Source organism: Chiloscyllium plagiosum, unplaced genomic scaffold (genome assembly GCF_037043375.1).
Source record: "Chiloscyllium plagiosum isolate Xiang-an unplaced genomic scaffold, Cpla_swu_hap1 HiC_scaffold_22, whole genome shotgun sequence".
NCBI lineage: Eukaryota > Metazoa > Chordata > Chondrichthyes > Orectolobiformes > Hemiscylliidae > Chiloscyllium > Chiloscyllium plagiosum.
Genome location: NW_028270160.1, coordinates 69,291,726 through 69,313,256, shown reverse-complemented (window position 1 = coordinate 69,313,256; position 21,531 = coordinate 69,291,726). Strand labels below are relative to the sequence as shown.

Sequence of the window (21,531 nt, the reverse complement as noted above, 5' to 3'; positions counted from 1 at the left end):
TCTAACAGTCAAAGTGTTTGACAGGTCAGATAAGGGGAGGGTAAGGGGTGGGGCTGAAATCAGATGATCCATGATGTATGTTTGTAGTTTCAGCTGACAGGGTTCAGAGGGTCTGGAGGTTTGTGGGACTGGATCTGGAGGTTAGCTTACTCACTCGGTCACTGAGTATTCAGAAGGTAATGTGTGGGTTTGGATAGTAATCACATGGACAAAGGAACAGATGATAGATGGGAAAGGGGATTCAGTGTGTGTGATGATGCTATCAGGAGTTTAGTTACCCAATAGGTGGTTGAAGCCTAGATTTAGCAAACAGCTGCCAGGAAACTAACGAGGACTTTGCAATGTCTGTGACTGAAACTCCGTGCAGAAGGCAGAGGATTGCTTTGAAATGTCTAAATAAACCAAGGTAGGATATCACAGGCTGGGGAGCTGGTACACAGGGAGCTGGGTGTTAAGCCTTGGGTGTTCTTGATGGTCAGGGAGAGGGGTCGACAGAAGGTCATGGGAATTTGAAACGTGCAAGTCATATCATCAGCATTTCCATATGTATCTTACTTACATAGCTAATCTTTAGTGATTCAGGGACCATGATAGTTCCAAAATATCCCATATCACTTCCATCTGTGTTTCAAATGTCAGCACAGAGAAAATATTCACTGTCCTGTGTCCTCAGCAAGATTTTATTGCTCACTGTACAAAGTATTTATTGTTGAAATAAAACAAATTCTAGAAACAGGTGCATTGTTCATTGCAGTTTTATTATGTTCAGAGGGAAGGGCAGACTAAACTCAATGATGAAACATTCTTGCAATTAATTTATTTTGTTTGTTTGCCTTGTTCTGAGCCAATGGAAATGCATTATTTTCAATTGTAGCTTGATTTGGCTTGGTAGCTGGGCTTTAATTGCAAAACCCTCATATTAATTCCCAAAATTTACACAGGCTTTAACTGCTTAAACTGTAGCCATTTGAGTAGGATCTGGCCCTTGTACAAAACTTGAACATGAACATCAGTCCTGAGCCACCAGAACAGAACTAGTGGGAGGTTCTGTCATTCAGAGGAGACCTTAAATTGTCATGAAATCTGAACATTGAACTCAAAATGTTAACTCTGTCTGTCTTTCTTTCCACAGATGCTGCAAACTTGCTGCATTCCCTCAGCACTTAATCTTTTTCCTTGTTTTAAATTGTCTCCCACCTGCACTCTCAAATGTCTTTATTGTTTAATGTATCAGCCATGGATTACTTGCAAACAGTGTCCCCTAAGACACAGATATGAACAGCTTTATCTTCAGATCTGACGAAAGGCAAAAACTGTGCATGTTGGAAATCAAAACAAACATCGAAAATGCTGGAGAAACTCAGCAGGTCTGACAGCATCCATGGAAAGAGAAACAGAGTTCTGAGGAACAGCCACACTAGACTCAGCGTTAACTGTGTTTCTCTTGCCACAGATGTTACCAGAGCCTCTGAATTTCTCAGGCATGTTTTGAATTTGGTTCTTTCAGATCTCCAGTTCCATCTGCAGTTCTTTGTTTTCCTTTCTATTTGCAATGTATTATAAAATATTTCAAAACACAAAGTAAAGTCCCATTTCCTATTCAAAAACTGCAGTCATTCCAAAAACAAAAAAAAACTCAGCAGGTCTGGCAGCATCTGTGGAGAGAAATCAGGAGTTAATGTTTTGGGTCCAGTGATCCTTGCTCAGAACAAAATCTGTCAATGATTTTTCTTACAAACTAGCACAATATAACAAATAACCATCATTATTCCAGGAGGCACATTCCACCTTTAAGTCATGGTTCCAGAAAAACATACCTAGATAATTATTAAGTGCTTTCAAGTAATTAGGACAAAACATATTTGTCATTAGTTCAAAATCCCATACATTTTACACACACATATATTTTACATCGAGTCTTTTGTAGCATCTCCCAGTTGAGGCGACCTGCAAATGCAGGAGAAAGTGAGGTCTGCAGATGCTGGAGATCAGAGCTGAAAATGTGTTGCTGGAAAAGCGCAGCAGGTCAGGCAGCATCCAGGGAACAGGAGAATCGATGTTTCGGGCATAAGCCCTTCTTCAGGAAGGCTTATGCCCGAAACATCGATTCTCCTGTTCCCTGGATGCTGCCTGACCTGCTGCGCTTTTCCAGCAACACATTTTCAGACCTGCAAATGCATTCAAGCTGTCACTGATGCCTCTTTCTCCAGATTACACTTGATTACATCATTCACCCATAACAAGGAGAGCCAAGCAACCTGGGCAGTGGGATTCTCTGCCATCACTACCTTCCCTCAGCTGTAGGGTGCCATAGCCTGTACCCATATTGCTTTCAGACTGCCCTATCACCAACCTGCAGAGCTGGAGAGTGGAAAGGTTTTGTCACTTCAACAATGTTTAACTTATATGGAACCATCGATGCCAGAGTTTGAAGGATTGTTTCAGACCGTCTTGGAGCTGCCATGATGTTGATGTAGAAGACAAGTCCCGAGATCCTGCCTCCTTCCAAAGACCTTGGGCCACAGAAGAAGAGCTGCAGGGAATTAAATGAAAAATTCTCTAAATTTGGTTTATAACATGTTTCTTTTCTTGTTATTCTTTCCTGGGTTGTGGCTTTTTTGGTAAGGCTGCCATTTGTTTTCCATCCATTATTACCTTTGAACTGAGTGTCTTACTTGACTATTTCAGATGTCAGTTAAGAGCCAACGGAATTGCCATGGATCTGGAATTTCACTAATAAACTTGTAATCTGAGAATCAACAATGGTTATATGGTCATCACAGGGTAGTTTTTAAATCCAGATTTTATTGAATTCATATTTCACCATTACTGTGGTAGTATTCGACACCATGATTTCCAGAACAGTGGGTTAGTGCTCAGCATGACCACATGACAATAATGCCATAAGAAACAGGAACAGGAGTAGGCCCTTAAGTTCTTGATCCTGGTCCACCATTCTATAGGATCGTGACTGATCCAACATTCCTCACTTTCACCTTCCCTGGAAGCCTTGATTCCCTGACTGATCAAGAATCTATCCATCTCAGCCTTAACTATACACAAGGACTCAGCCCTGACAGGGGGCACTGTGACAAGGACTTTCAAAGACACAAAGGGAAGATATTCTTCCTCATTTCAGTCTTAAACTGGCACCCCTTGATTCTGAGACCATGCTTTCTGGTCCTAGACTCCCCCATGACAAGAAACCTCCTCTCAGCATTTTCCCTGTAAGACCCCTTAAGAATCCCATATTTTTCAGTTAGATCTTCTAAGTTCCAGTGAGTAGAGTCCCAGCCTGTTTAGCATTTGCTATTTAGACAATGCCTGCTCTCTGGGGATTAGCCTAGTAGACCTTCTCTCAACTGCCTCCAATGAAATTTCCCCAAACAAAGGGACCAAAACTGCCCACATTACTCGAGATTGATAGAAGTTTATAAAAGAATGATGGGTATGGATAGAGTTGATGCTACTTGTCTTTTCCCAAGGGTGGGTGTTTCAAGACTAGGGGGACACACTTTTAAAGTGAGAGGAAAGAGATTTTAAAAAGATGAGGAACTTTCTTTATGCATTGGGTGGTTCGCATGTGGAATGAACTTCCTGAGAAAAGGGAGGATGTGGGTACAATTATAAGATTTAAAAGACATTTGGATAAGTACATGAGTGGGAAAGGGTTGGAGGGCTATGGGCCAGGAGCGGGCAGGTGGAACGTGTTTAGTTTGGGATAATGTTCGGCAAGGCTTTGTTGGAACAGACGGTCTGTTTCCATGTTGTATGACTCTGTGTGGTCTCACCAGTACCTTTGTCAGTTGCAGCAAGTCTTCCCTACTCTTACACTCCAACCTCCTTGAAATAAGGGTCTATGAATGTTATCAAGGTGCTAGTGCGTCCCTGAGGCAACGGCAAAATGAAGATACAATACTGCCCATGTTTCCATAAGGGCCATAGTTGAACAATCATAACTCAACCACTTCAAGCTGAGTTGGAAGCTCCAGTGGAGCATTGCAGTATAGATCAGAAATGGTGCACTATGCCTTTCTCAAGTGCAGTTGACAAACAGGGTGTGGACTGGCGGCAGAGGAAATAGGGGATCAGCAGTAATCTTCTGAGAGTGAAGATGAAGACAAAGACAAGGACATTGAACAGGGTGAACATACATGAGAGCAGACATACCTACATTGTAGGGTAATGCACTGTCAAAGACAAGAAAACAGAAAGAACTGAATTGCAACACACGTCTAGGATGAATAAACTGGGTTTAGACTTCCACATGTATAATTGTTTTTGGTTATATGGTAGCAACCATGGTTCGGGCAAAATATATGTGGACCAAGTTATTTTTGTAATCATCCAACATTCCTGTTGCTGAGTAAATGTTTTCTTAATCATATTAATGTATGCTTGGTGAAGGTAAAGGTAAAGTCCACATAGTCTGAGTCGACCATGGGTTGTTCTCATTACAGAGAGATGTGTATGCTCAGTTTGTACTGTCTAGTATCTACACATCATAGACCCTTCAAACTGTTGAGGAGATAGCAGCAGTCAGTGAGAAAGGGACACTAACATAGCTTGCTGCTAAAGTTCGGTCGTTTTATAGCCTGCAGTCAAAACATGTAATTCAATGTAATGTCATCTCTCACAATAGTAAGTTAAGAGCATTCCTGAGGCATTTTATAAGAATGATCCCAGGAATGAAAAGCTTGTCACATGAGGAGTGGCTGAGGACTCTGGGTCTGGACTCAATGGAGTTCAGAAGAGTGAGGGAGATCTGATTGAAACTTACAGAATACTGGGACCCCGTGGTAGATTGGATATGGATACGAGTAGGAGAGACTAGAACCAGAGGACATAGCCTCAGAATGAAAAGGTGATGCTTTAAAGCTGAGAGAAGCTATAGACCGGGAAGCCTGACATTGGTGGCGGGCAAGTTGTTAGAGGGAATCCTGACGGATAGGATTTACATGTATTTGGAAAGGCAAGGACTGATTAGGAATAGTCAACATGGCTTTGTGTGTGGGAAATCATGTCTCACTAACTTGACTGAGTTTGTTCAGAGAAGTAACAAAGAGGATTGATAAGGGCAGAGCGGTAGACGCAATCTATGTGGACTTCAGTAAGGTGTTCGACAAGGATCCCCATGGTAGACTGGTTAGCAAGGTTAGATCTCATGGAGTACAAGCAGAACTAGCCATTTGGATACAGAACTGACTTTGAAGGTAAAAGACAGAGGGCGATGGCGGAGAGTTGCTTTTCAGACTCGAGGCCTGTGACAGTGGTGTGCCACAAGGATCGGTGCTGGGTCCACTGCTTTTCATCATTTATATAATGATTTGGATGTGAACACAGGGGATACAGTTAGTAAGTTTGCAGATGACACCAAAACTAGAGGTGTAGTGGATGGCAAAGAAGGTTACCTCAGAGTACAACAGGATCTTGATGAGATGGGCCAATGGGCTCAGGAGTGGTGCGTGTATGGAATGAGCTGCCAGAGGAAGTGGTGGAGGCTGGTACAATTACAGCATTTAAAAGGCATCTGGATTGATATATAACGAGAAAGGTGCAGAGGGATATGGGCCAAGTGCGGGCAATTGAGTCAAGATTAGGTTAGGAGAACTGGTCGGCATGGATGAGTTGGATTGATGGGACTGTTTCTGCATTGTACATCTCTATGACTCTGTAACCCCTCCACCCAGTACACTCCTCCCTATCTCTGTAACCTCATCCAGCCCTGACACCTTCCCTAATTCCAGAACCTCCTTCACCCCCTACACCCCACCCTATCTCTGAAACCTCCTCCAGTCCCAATAACCCTCTCTTAGCTGTAACATCAATTGCTCATTATCACTCCATGATGTCAGCCCTCCTGCGATTCCAGCCTCTTGACCATCCCCTAATTCCATCACTCCACCGGCCTTCAGCTGCTTGGGCCCTCCATGTTATCATCTCATAAGACTTTGAGCAATTTGCATTTCCCTTCTCTGATGAATCCTGTCCATTTTTCCTGGAAACAAACCTATGGATTTACTAGAGTAATTCAGGAAGGGTCCCTCAACAGCACCTTGTAAACCCAACATGAATATCACCTTGAAGACAAGGCCAGCAATATGACACTACTCCTTCTGCAGTTACTATCCCTTTCACCCTTAATCCAAACTTTGAAATTAACCATCCTTCGTTCAGTTTTTCTGGGACAGAATCCTGGAGCTCTCTCCCCATGTGACTTTGCATTTGTGGTCAGGGTTCTTAAAACACAAGGACAGTGGAGTTAAAGAGGAGAGTTCCTTATCATTTATGCCGTAGAGATTAGGGGGATGGATAACAAGGCTGTCCCAGTCAGTGATGCCCACTTCATGTGAATCCACAAACAAGTATGTCATTGTGATGTTGCCATGGGAATGCACATTACATTCGTGTTCTGAGGGATACACAGGAACAGTAGGAAATGAGACTTGGTCGAATCAGTCAAAGAGCCAAGATGTTTCACATCAGTGTCCCAGCGAGATGTGGACAGTTACAAGGGGAGTCAGGGTGAAACAATGCCTGCTGGAGAGTGATGACCTTCATTGTTCAGCTCTCTGAATATTGGAGTTGGGATGGTGTGCTGAGGTTAGACAGGAAGTTGGTAAGACCAGTTCTGGAAGACTGTGTCCTGTTCTGCTCACGCTGCTGTAGGAAGGATATTATTAAACTGGAGACGGTTCAGAAAAGATTCACCAGGATGTTGCCAGGAGTGCAGGGTTTGAGATATAAAAATAGACTGGAGAGGCTGGGGACATTTTACAAAGAACATTACAGCACAGGAACAGGCCCTTCAACCATCCAAGCCTGCACTGACACATTTTGCCTTCCATATTAAAATTGTCTTCACTTACAGGATCCGTATTCCCTCGTTCCCTTCCTATTCATGCCTGCTGCTGGATGCTTCTTGAAAGCTACAATTGTGTCTGCTTCCATTGTTTGTTCTGGCAGTGTGTTCCATGAACTCACCACCCTTTCCATGATAAACATGCCTCACATATCTCTTTTGAACACCCCCCTGACCCCTGCACCTTGAACCTGTGTCCCCGAGTAACTGACTCTTCCACCCTGAGAAAAGGCCTCATACTTTCCACCCTATCCATGCCCATTCACAATTTTACAAACCCCTCAACCTCCTGCATTCTAGTGGAAACAAACCCAGTCTATCCAATCTTTCTTCACAGGTAAAATTCCCCCATTCCAGCCAACGTCCTGGTAAACATATTCTGTCCCCTCTCTGAAGGATCCACATCAGAACTGTACGTGTTTTTCACTGCAGCATAGGAAATTGAGGGGTGACCTTGTTGAGGTTTATAAAATCATGACAGTGAATGACAAGGGTCTTTTCCCTAGTGTGGGGGAGTTCAGACTCAGGGCCATGTTTGTAAGGTCAGAGGAAAAAAAATTAAAGATTGAGGAGCAACTCTTTTTTCCCCAGAGTGGTTTGTGATGGAATGTATGTGGGCACAGTTACAATGCTTAAAAGATGCCAGGTCTTGATGCCAGTCATTTTTTTTCTCCATTCTGTGCTACTGAATGCCCAAATTTCTGTGACATGCATTTCCGGAGGACTAAAATGGCAAGGGAGTACACGTTAAATAGGAGGACCCTGGCAAGCACAGAAGATTAGACGGATCCTGGTTTGTGTGTCCAGCCATCCGTGAAGCCAGCAGGATAGGCAGGTAAGGGAATTAAGAAGGATCAAAGCCACTGAATACATGAGCAGGGAGGTGTCGTGTTGGAGCTTTACAGGATTTTGGTGAGACCACAGCTGGAATACTGTGTGCAGTTCTGGTCACCGCATTATAGGAAGGATGTGATTGTACTGGAGGGGGGGGGGGGGGGGGGGGGGCAAAGGAGATCCACCAGGATGTTGCATTAGATTGAGCATTGCCTAAACCTGCAGGAGTGTTCTGCTGTGTGTGTATGTGTGTGTGTGGGGATATGGTAACCCACCTAGCCTGGACATTATGGGCAATTCAGCATGGCCAATCCACCTAACTTGAACATCTTTGAAATCAGAGCACCCGAAGGGTACCCAAGCAGACAACATGCAAAACTCCACACAGCCACCCAAGGCTGGAATCAAACTCTGGTTCCTGGCACTGTGTTCCAGCAATGCTAACCTCTGAGCCACTTTCAGCCAGGGGCATTTTTTTTTTTGGATTCATATCAACTTGCTGTGCTCAGGTTCACTGCTTTATTATGAACGGTCAAATCACCATAATTCCAATTTCGCATCAGAGAGAGAGAGAGATGACGGGTGGTGAAGTTTGATTTAATTTGATTTACTATTGCCACTTTTTTTCAAATAAGTTCATGGGGTGGGGGGCACCGTTAGCCAGGCCAGTGTTTATTGGCCATCCCTAATTGCCCAGACGGCAGTTAAGAGTCACAATACAAACAGGTAACCACCTTCCCGTCTCCTGGTCTCTCTTCATCCAAGGGTTACCCCTCCCACATTGTTGTGGGCTCGATGGCAGGTTCCTTCCTGAAAGAGCATCCCAGCTCAGGCTGGGGCGTGGGTCCAATAGGACTTGGCTGGCTCTGTGTCTCTATGGTTGTAGGTTCTCCGATCCAGACTGCACACCATCGCGATCCTCTCGTTTACTTCACCCGGGCAACACCGGTCCAGGAACGGCCGGAGAGAAGCAGAGACCGGGGAAGGAAACGCCTGTAGTCAGGCAGGCAGACAGGAGCGAGAGGAGCCCGGACTCCGACAGAGAAACAACGGAACATTGGCTGGGTTTCAACCAGAGGAGGGCGGGAGGAGTTACCGAGAGAGACAGAGAGGAGTTACCGAGAGAGAGAGAGAGAGAGTTACAGAGGGAGAGGGAGGAGAGGAGTTACTGAGGGACAGAGAAAGAGAGGAGTTAGTGAGAGAGAGAGAGGAGTTACAGAGGGACAGAGAGAGGATGAAAGAGAGAGAGGAGTTACTGAGGGAGAGGGATGAGTTAGTGGAGGAGAGGGATTACAAAGGGAGAGGGGTTATAGAGGGAGAGGGGTTACAAAGGGGTCACAGAGAGAGGGAGAGGTGTTAAAGTGAGAGAGGAATTCCAGAGGGAGAGCAGTTCCGGGGGAGAGGGAGTGAAAGTCGGAGTCATTCGTTGAATCTTGGGAAAAGGAAAGACAAGGAGAGGGGACTGGCTGCTGCGACCTCTCCAGCAAATTGCAGTCACTCCTTCCCCACGGCCTGGTGGAGGCAGTGCTGCCCAGCACAGAGAGCATCCAATCTGCATTTGCCTATCGCCTATAGGCTGAGGACACTGCCCTCTGGAAAGTGCTATGCACAAGCTGAGCCAGGGTTGTACCCGCTGGTTGTGCCTCAGATCAGCACTGTGTGTGCTCAGTGTGGTCTTGTTGTGCCAATGGCTGCTGGTCCATAGAGGAGGGGGCCGGCTGACCCTCAGGCTGGTGAAACCAGGCGCCAGTCCAATGCAGGAACACCTTCTGCTGGTCGAGGAGAACTCCACCTGCTGGCAGATCATCCATGGGGACAGGCAGGAGGTGGAAAGGGCCCTCCTCAACTCCATTACTGTCTCCCTCAAGCACCAAGCCGTCACTGAGGGAGATTATCTGAACATGACCCGAAATTGCAGATCGTTTGTGAGGGCCCGCAAGTATATCACTGTCCCCCTGAGCCCTGAGGAGGAACACTTCCCCTTGGCTTACTCCATGGTCATCCACCAGAGCATTGAGATGTTCGAGAGGCTTCTACGGAGCATTTACGCCCCACAGAATGTCTACTGTATCCACGTGGACCGCAAATCCCCGAGTCAATTTCATGCGGCCGTTCGGGCCATCGCTTCGTGTTTTCACAATGTCTTTGTCGCAGCCAAGCTGGAGTGGGTCACCTATGCTGGCTGGAGCAGAGTTCAGGCGGATCTCAACTGCATGAAGGAGCTGCTGGAGAGCCCTGTCCCCTGGAGGTACTTCATCAATGTGTGTGGCCAAGACTTCCCCCTGAAGACCAACCGGGAGTTAGTCCGCAGCCTCAGAGCTCTGAACGGCTCCAACGTGATTGAGTCGGATCCTGCACCAGGGTTCAAAAAGGTAACCGCCTTCCTGTCTGCTGGACCTCTCTTCATCTAAGTGTTTTCCATCCTCCCTCCCTCCCTCCATCATCTCTCTCTCTCTCTCCCCTCCAGTCCTTCACTCCTGCCTGTACAAAGAGAGACAGGGTTGTTAAAACAGTTCAATTGCATGGAGGGAGGTTCAGAATGTACAAAGGAATATAGAGGAGTTGGAGAGTTGAGCTGAAAACAGAGTAGAAGAGCAATTGACGTTTCAGGTCGGAACTTTCATCAGAACCCGGGGAGAGGAAGGGGCTGCAGAATAAATGGGGGTGTGGGGCTGAGGAAAGGTGGGTGGGATGGCGATTGGTGGATGCAGGGGAGAGGTGGCTGTGATTGGACAGTGGGTGGGGTGGAGCAGATGGGTGGAAAGGAAGATGGTCAGGTGAAAGGGATGGGGTAGAAAGAGAGGGCTGGGCCTGGGATAGAGATAAGGAGGGATATAGACTGATTAGGAGAATATACAGGAATGTAGTTAGGTTAAGAGTGTAGGAGAAAGTGAGGACTACAGATGCTGGAGATCAGAGACAAGAGTGTGGCACTGGAAAAGCACAGCGGGTCAGGCAATATCTGAAGAGCAGAAGAATCAATGTTTCGGACATAAGCCCTTCATCAGGAATGAGGCTTGTGGACCAGGGGGTTGAGAAATAAGTGGGATGGGTGTGGGGCTGGGGATGGAAGGTAGCTGGGAATGTGATAGATAGATGAAGGTATGCGGGGGGGGGGGGGAAGAGGTTGTGGAAGGTTGAGTGGACAGGTGGGAAGGAAGATGGACTGGTCAGGAGGGTGGTGCTGAGTTGGAGGCTTGGGACTGCGATAAGTTGAGGTGGGGAAATGAGGAAACTACTGAAATCGACATTGATCCACCTGGTTGCAGGGTTCCAAGGTGGAATATCCAGGTGTCAGCTGGTAAGGGTTTGGTGATTGAGGAGGCCCAGAATCTGCATGCCCTTGGTGGGACGGTGAGTTATAGTGTTCAGCCACGGGGCAGTGGGGTTGGTTGGTGGGTGTGGGTGTGCCAGAGATGTTCTCTGAAACAATCCACAAGTCAGAGTTCTGTCTCCCCGATGTAGAGGAGACCACAATCGGGTGCAATGGATGCAGTAGATGACATTGGTGGAGGTACAAGTATATTTCTGTCAGATGTGGAAGGATCCTTTGGAGCCTTGGACGGAGGTGAGTGGGAGGTGTGGGTGCAGGTTTTCAGAGGCCAGGGAAGGTGCCAGGAGGGGAGGGTGCGTATTTAGGGGGTGTGAATATGACAAGGGAGTTGCAGAGGGAATGGTCTCTGAAATGCAGATGGAGTGCAGAGGGAAATATGTCCCTAATGGTGCAGTCTGTTTGTAAGTGGCAGAAGTGGTGGAGGATAATGCAATGTATCCGGATGTTGGTGGGGTAGAAGGTGAGTACCAAGGGGTTCTGTCCCTGTTGCGTTGGGAGGGGTGTGGTTCAAGGGTGAAGGTACAGGAAATGGAGCAGATGCACTGGAGGTCATTGTCAACCATGTGGGAGAGGAAATTGTAGTTTTTGAGGTAGGACGCCATCTGGGATGTTCTGTGGTGGAATTGGTCCTCCTGGGAACAGATGCAGCAGAGGCAGAGAAATTGGGAATAAGGGATAGTGTTTTTACAGGGGCAGGGTGGGAGGAGGTGTATTTCAGGTAGCTATGGGAGTTGGTGGATTTGTAGTAGATGTCCGAGGTTAGTCGGTTGCCAGAGATGGAGAGGTCCAGGAAGGGGAAGGAAGTGTCCGAGATTGTCCGGGTAAATTTGAGGTCAGGTTGGAAGGTGTTGATAGAATTAATGAACTTTTCAACCACCTCATGCATATACGAGGTAGTGCCAATCCAGTCATCAATGTAGTGGAGGAAAAGGTGGAGAATGGTGCCGATGGATGTAGAGGCAGGCATAGTTGGGGCCCATGCGGGTGCCCATGGATACCCCTTAAAAGTTAAGAGTGAACAGAAGAATGTAAGTTTCGTTCAGAGCATGTAAAGGATTGTTCTTAGGTTGATAGTGAAATAGTCTCACAAACTTGATTGAGTTTTTTGAAGAAGTAACAAAGAGGATTGATGAGGGCAGAGCAGTCTGTACATTTTTCTCTCATTTAAAATAATTACATTGACAGCAAGTTTCATCTGCCTTTTTCCTGGGAATGAAGGGTTTATCTTATGAAGGAAGGTTGAACAAATTGGCTTTTACACATTTAAGTTTGCAAATCTGAGAGATCTTTTTGAAATGTATAAATTTCTCTGAGGGGACATGATAAGGTGGTTGATGGGACATTGCTTTCTCTTGTAGGTTTGACAAGATGTTTTGTAGAATAAGATATCGTCAGAGTCCTACAGCACCGAAACATACCCTTTTGTCCAACTCATCCATGCCAACCAGGTATCCTAATTGGAACTAGTCCCATTATCCTGTGTTTGGTCCATATCCCTCGAAACTTGTCCTATTTATGTTGTCTGTTAAATCTTGTGATTGTACCCACTACAACAATTCTTTTTGGCAGCTTGCTCCGTATTTGCACCACCCTCAGGTCTCACCTTAAACCTATGCCCTCTGGGTTTGGACTCCCCCATCCTGGGGCTATTCACTTTTATTGATTTCCCCCACAATTTTATAAACCTCTATATGGTCACCCTTCACCCTCCAATACTCCAGTGAGAAAAGTCCTAGCCTATCTAGCCTCTCCTTATAACTAAAATCCTGCAGTCCAGGCAACATCTTTGTAAATCTATTCTGCAGTTTAACAACACCCTTCCAACAGCAGGGCGATCATAAATTTTCCCAGTACTCCAAAAGTGACCTCACCAATGCCTTGCAGAATTATTTTCCCCTGAGAGGGCTGTTGCACTGTGTAAATCTCTTCTGTACAAAGTTGTGAAGGCTGAGTTGATGAAGTTATGAAAGGGTGAGCAAGGTGACCTTTTTTTAAAAAAAGATAAGGACCCCGGGGCAACCGATAGAAATGTGGAATTGAAATTGCAACCAGAAGAGCAGTGATCTTCTTGAATGGTGGAGCAGACTTGAAGGGACGAATGGCTGACTTTTGCTATGATATTGGTGGAAACAGGTTATGCCTTAGTTCATGTAAAGAGTAGAGAGTTTTCTGACCTCTCAGCTAAGGAAAGGGCTTTGGTGTCCCTCCTGATAACATGAACCTTGAAGTTAATCTCCCTCTGCGTCAGTCACAGAATTAAAGAATTCTTGCGGAAGGATGCCCTTCAGCCCATCATGTCTGTAATTATTCCACATCTCGTACCAATCTCCTGCATTTCCACACTCAACTCTGGCAACATCCTTGTAAATCTTTTCTGAACCTTTTCAAGTTTCACAACATCCTTCCTATAGCAGGAAGACCAGAATTGCATGCTGTATTCCAGAAATTGCCAAACCAATGTTCTGTTCCGCCACAGCATGACCTCCCAACTCCTACACACAATGCACTGACCAATAATGGCAAGCGTAGCAAATGCCTTCTTCACTACCCTGTCTATCTGCGACTCCATTTTCAAGAAACTATGAATCTGCATTCCAAGATCTCTTGTTTCATCATCACTCCCCAGACTTTACCATGAAGTGTATTATTCCTGCCCTGATTTGCCAAACCAAAATGGCCTCACATTTATCGACATTAAACTCCATCTGGCACTCCTCGGCCTATTAGCCCATCTGATCAAGATCCCGTTGTACTCTGAGGTTGATTCGAAATATTACTCAGGATGTAGGTTTGCTCGTTGAGCTGGAAGGTTCATTTTCAGATGTGTTGTCACCATACAAGGCAACATCTTCAGTGAACCTTCCAGCTCAGCGAGCAAACCTACATCTAGAACCTCAACCTGAGCTACAAACCTTCTCAAACCTTGCTGATATATTACTGTCATGTATAATCGAGTTACAGTAAAAAATGTTGTCTTATGTGCTTTACAGACAGATATTGATATGTTAAGTTGGCAAAAATGTTGGCAAATGGAGTGCAATGTGGGAAAATGTGAAGTTGTTCATTTGGAAGGGAAATCAAAAGAATAGAATATTATTTAAATGGAGAAAGCTTCAGAAAGCTGCAACACAAAGGGACTTGGGGGAACTAGTGAATGAAATATGGAAAGCTTGCACACGGGGGCAGCAGGTAATTGGGAAGACTAATGGAATATTGGACGAAAACAGAAATTTCTGGAGAGACTCAGCAGGTCGGGTAGCATTCGTGGAGAGAAAACAGAGTCAATGTTTTGAGTCTGGTGACCTTTCTTCAGAACTGAAGTGGAATGTTTGCCCTTATTTGAAGGGGGGTTGGAGTATAAAAGTCAGGAGGTCTTACTGCAACTGTGCAAAGTGCTTGTGAGAGCACATCCGGAGTACTGTGAGCACTTCTGGTCACCTTATTTAAGAAAACATGTTGTTTCATTGGAGGAAGTTAAGAGAAAATGTTCAGTGGGATTGCCCCCATTATGGAGGGATTGTCTTAAAACAAAGGGCTAAACAGGATTCTACTCACTGGAGTTTAGAAGAATGAGAGGTAACCTCATTGAAATGGACAGGATTAAGGGGCTTGACTGGGTAAATGCTGAAAGGATGTTTCTCCTCATGGGAGAGTCCAGGACCAGGGGGGTATTGTCTCAGAATAAAGGGGCACCAGTTTAGGACTGAGATGAGGTGGAATTTCTTCTCTCAGAAGGTTGTGAATCTTTGGAATTCCTTGCCACAGAGAGCTGTCTTGTATATATTTAAGGCTCAGATGGATAGATTCTTGTTCAGTTGGGGAATTAAGCGTTACGGGGATAGGGCAAGAACATGGACTTGAGGAATGTTGAATCAGCCACGATCCTAGTGAAGCTGGCTTGAGGGACCAAATGGCCGACTCCTGTCCCGACTTGTTAATGGTCTTACATTTACTGATGAAACTGTTCAAAGACGTTATCGCACAACTCTGGAGCAGAAGCGACTTGAACCTGTGTCTCCAAGGCTCACACCGCATGGATCCTAGTTTACTTTATATCATGCACTTGTCATTCATGCTGGTATTATGGCTGCAATTCGCACCAACCTGCCTTAGATCAAAGTAATGAAGCGAAGCCAGTGCAGGTTTTCAAAAAGTAAGTCTCCAACCTCGTATCATGCATTGATGTGAGAATTTGAATGCAGAGAATGTTGTCTGAACTGGATTCAATGAAGTGTTTCACTAGGCACTAGATAAAAATGGCTGGACAACAAAATTGACAATACAAGCTCTGATTCATGGATCTTGTTTTGGACGAGACGTTGGTAGGTTGGTAGATGGGAATGATCCACACAGCTGGGACATATAAACATCAAGACCCGGAGCAGGAGAAGATTATTTGGCCCTCCATGAGGCCCACCATACTATATGATCCTGGCTAACCCTCTATCTCAATGCCATACTACCACTTTCTCCCCATGCCTTTGATGCTTTTGAAACCTAAATATTTGTTAATCGCATTCTTGGATATATTCAATGACTCAAATTCCACAGCTTTCTGTGGTACAGAATTCCATAACTTCACTATCCTGTAAGTTAAATGTTTCCGCATCTCAGCCCTAAATAGACGACTGCTTTTATTCAATATGTCAGTGATATCAATCTTGGAGTATGTGGCAAAATGCCCATATTCGGGGCAATGATAAACCTGGAGGATTGGCAAATGGTGAGGATGATGTGAATTGTCCAGAGTCACCACAATGAACAGATAGCATCCAGTCAGAGGGGAATACAGAAGAGTGTAAGGTGATATGTTTTGGGAGAAGGATGTGGAGAGGTAATAGAAATGTAATGGCACAATCGTAAAGAGTGCGAAGGATTAGAGGGATCTGGCGATAAACATTCATCAACATTAGAAGATGGGGGAGGCCATAAGAGGGTAGAAAAGCAGAAGGCTTCATAAATAGAGGCATTGATGCCAACAAATGGTTGAGTTATGCTGCATGTCGAATTGGTTTAGCCCCAGTTGGATTGTTGTGGTCATTTCCGGTGACTAAAACGATGTGAGGGCCCTCAGGACAGGGAGGAGATTTCGCAGAATGGTGCCAGGGTTTAAGTTGGATGGCTCAGTTGGAAAGGTCAACGATGCTCCCATTGGAACAAAGGAGATTGGGGTGAGGTTTATTCAATGGGTACAGGGTGAGCACTCGCTAATGAAGACAAGGAAATATACTTCACTGTTCACCGATTGTACAAGTGCAATGGAATGCAGATGTAAGATTTTGGGTTAAAGGCCTGGTAGGGAGATCTGAGGAATTGAAACGCAAATGAAGCCTAAACTACATTTGTATGAGATGATGGCAAGTTCCGATGTAAGTTGAATGAAAAAAAAAGATCTGCTCCCATACATACAAGGAACAAGAGTAGACCATTGGCCTGTTTGATCCTGTTCCACCATCCACATTCCTGCATACCATCGATAATCTATCCTTTCCTTGGTAACCAAGGATCCATATCTGAAAATGTGTTGCTGGAAAAGCGCAGGTCAGGCAGCATCCAAGAACAGGAGAATCAATGTTTCGACATTCCTGAAGAAGGGCTCATGCCCGAAACGTCGATTCTCCTGTTCCTTGGATGCTGCCTGACCTGCTGCGCTTTTCCAGCAACACATTTTCAGCTCTGATCTCCAGCATCTGCAGTCCTCACTTTCTCCTCAAGGATCCATATCTCCCATGCATGATGCCACAAGGACCGAGGATAAAAGATATCTTTTGACACAATGTAAATAAAGTGTTTTGTGTCTTGTGGAAGGGGTGGCACGGTGGCTCAGTGGTTAGCACTGTTGCCTCACAGAGCCATAGACCTGGGTTCGATTCCAGACTTGGGTGACTGTCTGTGTGGAGTTTGCACATTCTCCCCATGTCTGCGTGGGTTTCCTCCGGGTGCTCTGTTTTCCTGCCACAATCCACAAAGATGTGCAGGCCAGGTAGATTTGTCGTGCTAAATTGCCCATAGTGTTCGGGTGCATTAGTCAGGGGTAAATATCGGGTAGGGTAATGGGTGTGGATGGGTTGCTCTTCAGAGGATTGGTGTGGACTTGTTGGGCCAAATGGGCTGTTTCCATACTGTAGAGAATCTAATGTGTGGTGTCCTTCACTCTGTGGGAGGAGCTTTGGATTCAAGTCCTACTCCAGGAACTGATGGCCATAGGAAGATGTCTTCATTGCTATTGTGAGACACTCAAGAGTATGGGCCAAGTGCTGCAAAATAGGATGAGAATAGCTCGGAGCTTGTCTTTTTGACCAGTGCAGACACGATGGGCTGAAGGGCAACTTATTATTTTGGTGCTCTAAACCTCAATAACCAGAGAGCATGGAGTCATAGCATCATACAGTATGGAACAGACCCTTCAGTTCAACCTGTCTGTGCTGACCAGTCATCCCAATCTGACCTAGTCCCATTTTCCAGCCTTTGGCACATATCTCTCTCACCTATTCCTATTAATGTTCACATCTAAACGCCCTTTAAATATTGTCATTGTACCAGCCGCCTCCACCACCTCTTGGTAGCTCATTCCAGGCACACATCACCCACTGCGTGAAAACGTAACCCCTCAGGTCTTTCCCCTCTCACCTTAAACCTATGCTTCTAGTTTTGGACTCCCCCATCCTTGGGAAAAGACCTTTGGCTATACAGCCGACGTGGAAGGAATCAAAATGGGGCAAGAACAGAAAAAGAGGTCAGCTAAACAATTCTGAGCAGCAACAGAAAAGTGCAGCCAAGCATGTATGCAAGCTAGCTAGCTTACTGAAACTGGCTCCAGTTAAGTGAGAAGGCAGGAAGACCGAAACAACACTCAACAGGTGTTGTAGAAGTCTAAGGTCAATGATCTAATGCTAAACGTCATATACCTAGATCAGGATCTGATTGATCAGTTGTGTTGCTAAGGCTTGAAATCAAAATGTAATTCGTGAAAAGGGAACGCTGATTTGTGTGTAAAAGTGTGATTGCAACTGCCTGTTTCAGACTCTCCAGGCAAGGGTGAGCTTTGACCCGGCTGGTTGAGTCTTCTTGCATGTATGTGATAAAGGAAGCTGTGTGAAGTGTACTATCATCCGGCTGATCATTTCAACATCTATCCATGCTCCTCCAGATTTTATGAACTTCTGTAAGGATACCCCTCAGCATCCGACACTCCAGGGAAAATAGCCCCAGTCTATTCAACCTCTTACTGTAGCTCAAACCCTCCAATCTCAGCTACATCCTGGTAAATCATTTCTGCACCCTCTCAAGTTTAACAACATCCTTTCTTTCGAAGGGCGACCAGAATTGTATGCAGTATTTTAAAAGTGGCCTCACCAATGTCCTCTACAGACAATAGATCACACTTGTTAATGGCAAAGGCATATCAGAGATAGTCAAAGATACTCCTACTTATAGACAATAGGTGCAGGAGTAGGCCATTCGGCCCTTCAAGCCAGCACCACCATTCATTATGATCATGGCTAATCATCCACAATCAGTATCCTGTTCCTGCCTTATCCCCATAACCCTTGATTCCACTATCTTTCAGAGCTCTATCCATCTCTGTTACAGCTGCAACATTTCATCCCAACTCCTATACTCAATGCACTGACCAATGAAGGTAAAGGTATCAAATACCTACTTCACCACCCTGTCTATCTGCAATGCAACTTTAAAAGAACTATATCCCTGCACACCATGTTCTTCTCTCTAACGCAAAAGCTCTGTGTTCAAGTTCCATTCCAGGAGTTGATGACCACAGGAAAGTGTCTCCATTGCACTGGTGAGGCATGAAAGACAATGTTCCCAGTGCTGGAAAAATGAGACTGGAGTAGCAAGGAGCCTGTTTTGCCAGCGCAGACATGATGGGCTGAAGGATTTATTTTTCTGGTGCTCTCAACCTTTATGACCAGAGGGCACAGCTTGAAGCATATTTTTGGAGCCAGATGCACTGGGAGTGTTTGAGGATGAGTTTTATGTTTGCTCAGCGAATGAGCATTGGGAGATGGTTTAGGAGGCAGGGATATGGGGAAATAGGCAGGTGACTGGCAATAGGCAATAGGAGTGAGAAAGGCCTGAGGGGCTGAATGGCCTTGTTCTCCACTGTAAGGTGAGTAACTGAGAGAAGGAGTGTGCATGGATCTTGCTGGAGCTGGGGGCGAGGAGAGTGCAGAGGAGTTGGGGAGGGAAAAAGCCATAGGCGAAGTTGAAAAGCTATCATTTCTACTTTCTCGTCTCTCTCACTCTCTCTTGTGCTTGCCTTTTAGAAACGTTGGCAATACCACCATGATACCCTCGACCAAGTCGTCTGGACGGCGCAACTGAAAGACCAGCCGAACATCAGCACCTCCATCTTCGTGGGCAGCGCCTACTTCATGGCCTCCAGAGAGTTTGTTGGCCATGTGTTTGACAGTGCCGAGATCCAGGCCTTCCTCAAGTGGTCAGAGGACACCTACAGCCCGGACGAGCATGTGTGGGCTACCCTGCACAGAATACCCAATGTACCCGGCTCCATCCCATACACCCAAGGAGCCACCAGGACACTTGGCCGGGCAGTAAAGTGGTCCTTTGAGGCTGGTGACGTTGCGAGGGGTGCCCTATACCCTATACCCTCCCTGCACAGGAAGGTATCGCCACTTGGTTTGTGTGTATGGGGCAGGAGATCTACAGTGGGTGGTCCGTCAGAGATTTTTTTTGCAAATAAGTTTGACCCCAACATGGACAACACTGCAGTACAGTGCATGGAGGAATATCTCCGAAACAGGACACTTGGTAAAACTGGGGCTGGGTTGGAGGTTGGGACAGATTAAACCTCAGTGATGGTGGTAGGGGTGGTGGGTGAGATATCGGAAACACTGAGAGACTGGGCACTGTGAAACTGGGCACTGTGAGACTGTATACTATAACACTGGCTGCTGTGGAGGCCAGGCACAGTGAGACTGCATGCTGTAACATGGCCACTGTAACACTAGACAGTGTGAGGCTGGGCACTATAGTGTTGGGCACTGTGGAGATTGGATACCTTAATACTATCCACTGTAACACTGTGAGACTTAGCACTGTAACATTAGTTACTGTGAGAGTCAAAATGTGTGGTGCTGGAAAATCATGGCAGGTCAGGCAGCATCCGAGGAGCAGGAGAACCGATGTTTCAGGTATAAGCCCTTCATCAGGAATGTGGAGGACCACGGGGGTTGAGAGATAAATAGAGTGAGGGTGGGGCTTTTGGGGAAGGTAGCTGAAAAGGTGCTCGGTAAATCCAGCTGGGGGGGTGATTGTGATTGGTCGGTGGGGAAGGTCGAACATATAGTTAGGAAGGAAGATGGTCAGGTCAAGAGGGGAGAGCCGACTTGGAGGGTTGGATCTGGGATGATGTGGGGGGAGAGGAGAGATTTGGAAACTAGTAATGTCAATGTTGATGTCATGTGGTTGAGGGTCCCAAGGCAGAAGATGAGGTGTTCTTCCTCCAGTCATCAGATAGCTTGGATTTGGTGGTGCAGGAAGTGTCATTGTGGAGTGGGAGGGGGAGTTGAAGTGGTTGGCCACAGGTCGATGGGGTTATTTGTGCCCAGTCTCACAGGGACACATCCACCAATAATACTCAACACTGCACGAGTGGGCACTGCATTACTGGAACACTGCACGAGTGGACACTGCATTACTGGAACACTGCACGAGTGGACACTGCATTACTGGAACACTGCATTACTGGAACACTGCATTACTGGAACACTGCATTACTGGAACACTGCACTAGTGGGCACTACATTACTGGAACACTGCATTACTAGAACACTGCACTAGTGGGCACTGCATTACTGGAACAGTGCATTACTGGAACACTGCACTAGTGGGCACTACATTTCTGGAACACTGCACGAGTGAGCACTGCATTACTGGAACACTGCACGAGTGGACACTGCATTACTGGAACACTGCACGAGTGGGCACTGAACAGCTGGACACTGTAAGATCAGTGTTGTGACCATCACTATTTTTTTATTTTTCTCATTTTGGTTAGGAACTGTGAGTCCAAATTGAGAATTGAAGTTTGAACAGTGGCTAGTTCTTCTTTAAAAAAAAAACTGGAGAGACAAAAGACTGATGTTTGCTGTTAGGATCTGGCCAGGAAAGATAATGCAGGTGAATTACTGTTCTCTGAACACAGCAGACGTTTCAGCACCGAGATGTAGTTCTGCTCAGGTACTGACAGCTGGATGGATATTGAATGGGTCAGTCAGTAAGAGGAATGCTGCCGGGCAGGTAACCACAGAGAATGGTGAGAAAGAAAGTAAAAACCATGAGTGACCTCGCTCTGACTGGATTTTGGGCTTGGAGGAAGTGCTTCTTTGGAAGTTGCTGGACTGGTCTGGTCTTCTTTTTGGTTTGACTTTGTTTAGTTATTTCCCCAGTCGTTAACTTGTTAAAAGGTCTGAGATAAGAATGTGAGTCTTCGGGAATGAGTATTAGTCTCCACAGG

The 21,531-nt window shown here is 45.8% G+C and overlaps 1 long non-coding RNA gene and 1 pseudogene across 2 annotated transcripts in view; one reads left to right on the top strand and one right to left on the bottom strand.

Annotated features, from left to right (window-relative positions):
• Positions 1–21,531, bottom strand: part of LOC148146034 (uncharacterized) — a 56,821-nt gene that overhangs the window by 15,917 nt on the left and 19,373 nt on the right. The window contains exon 2 of the long non-coding RNA XR_015760976.1: positions 2,354–2,533. This is a non-coding gene — a long non-coding RNA (uncharacterized LOC148146034). The remainder of the gene's footprint in view (positions 1–2,353; positions 2,534–21,531) is intronic.
• Positions 8,662–19,861, top strand: LOC148146035 (beta-1,3-galactosyl-O-glycosyl-glycoprotein beta-1,6-N-acetylglucosaminyltransferase 3-like; annotated as a pseudogene). Its single transcript, XR_015761034.1, has 2 exons — positions 8,662–10,068; positions 19,319–19,861. The product of XR_015761034.1 is annotated as a beta-1,3-galactosyl-O-glycosyl-glycoprotein beta-1,6-N-acetylglucosaminyltransferase 3-like (transcript).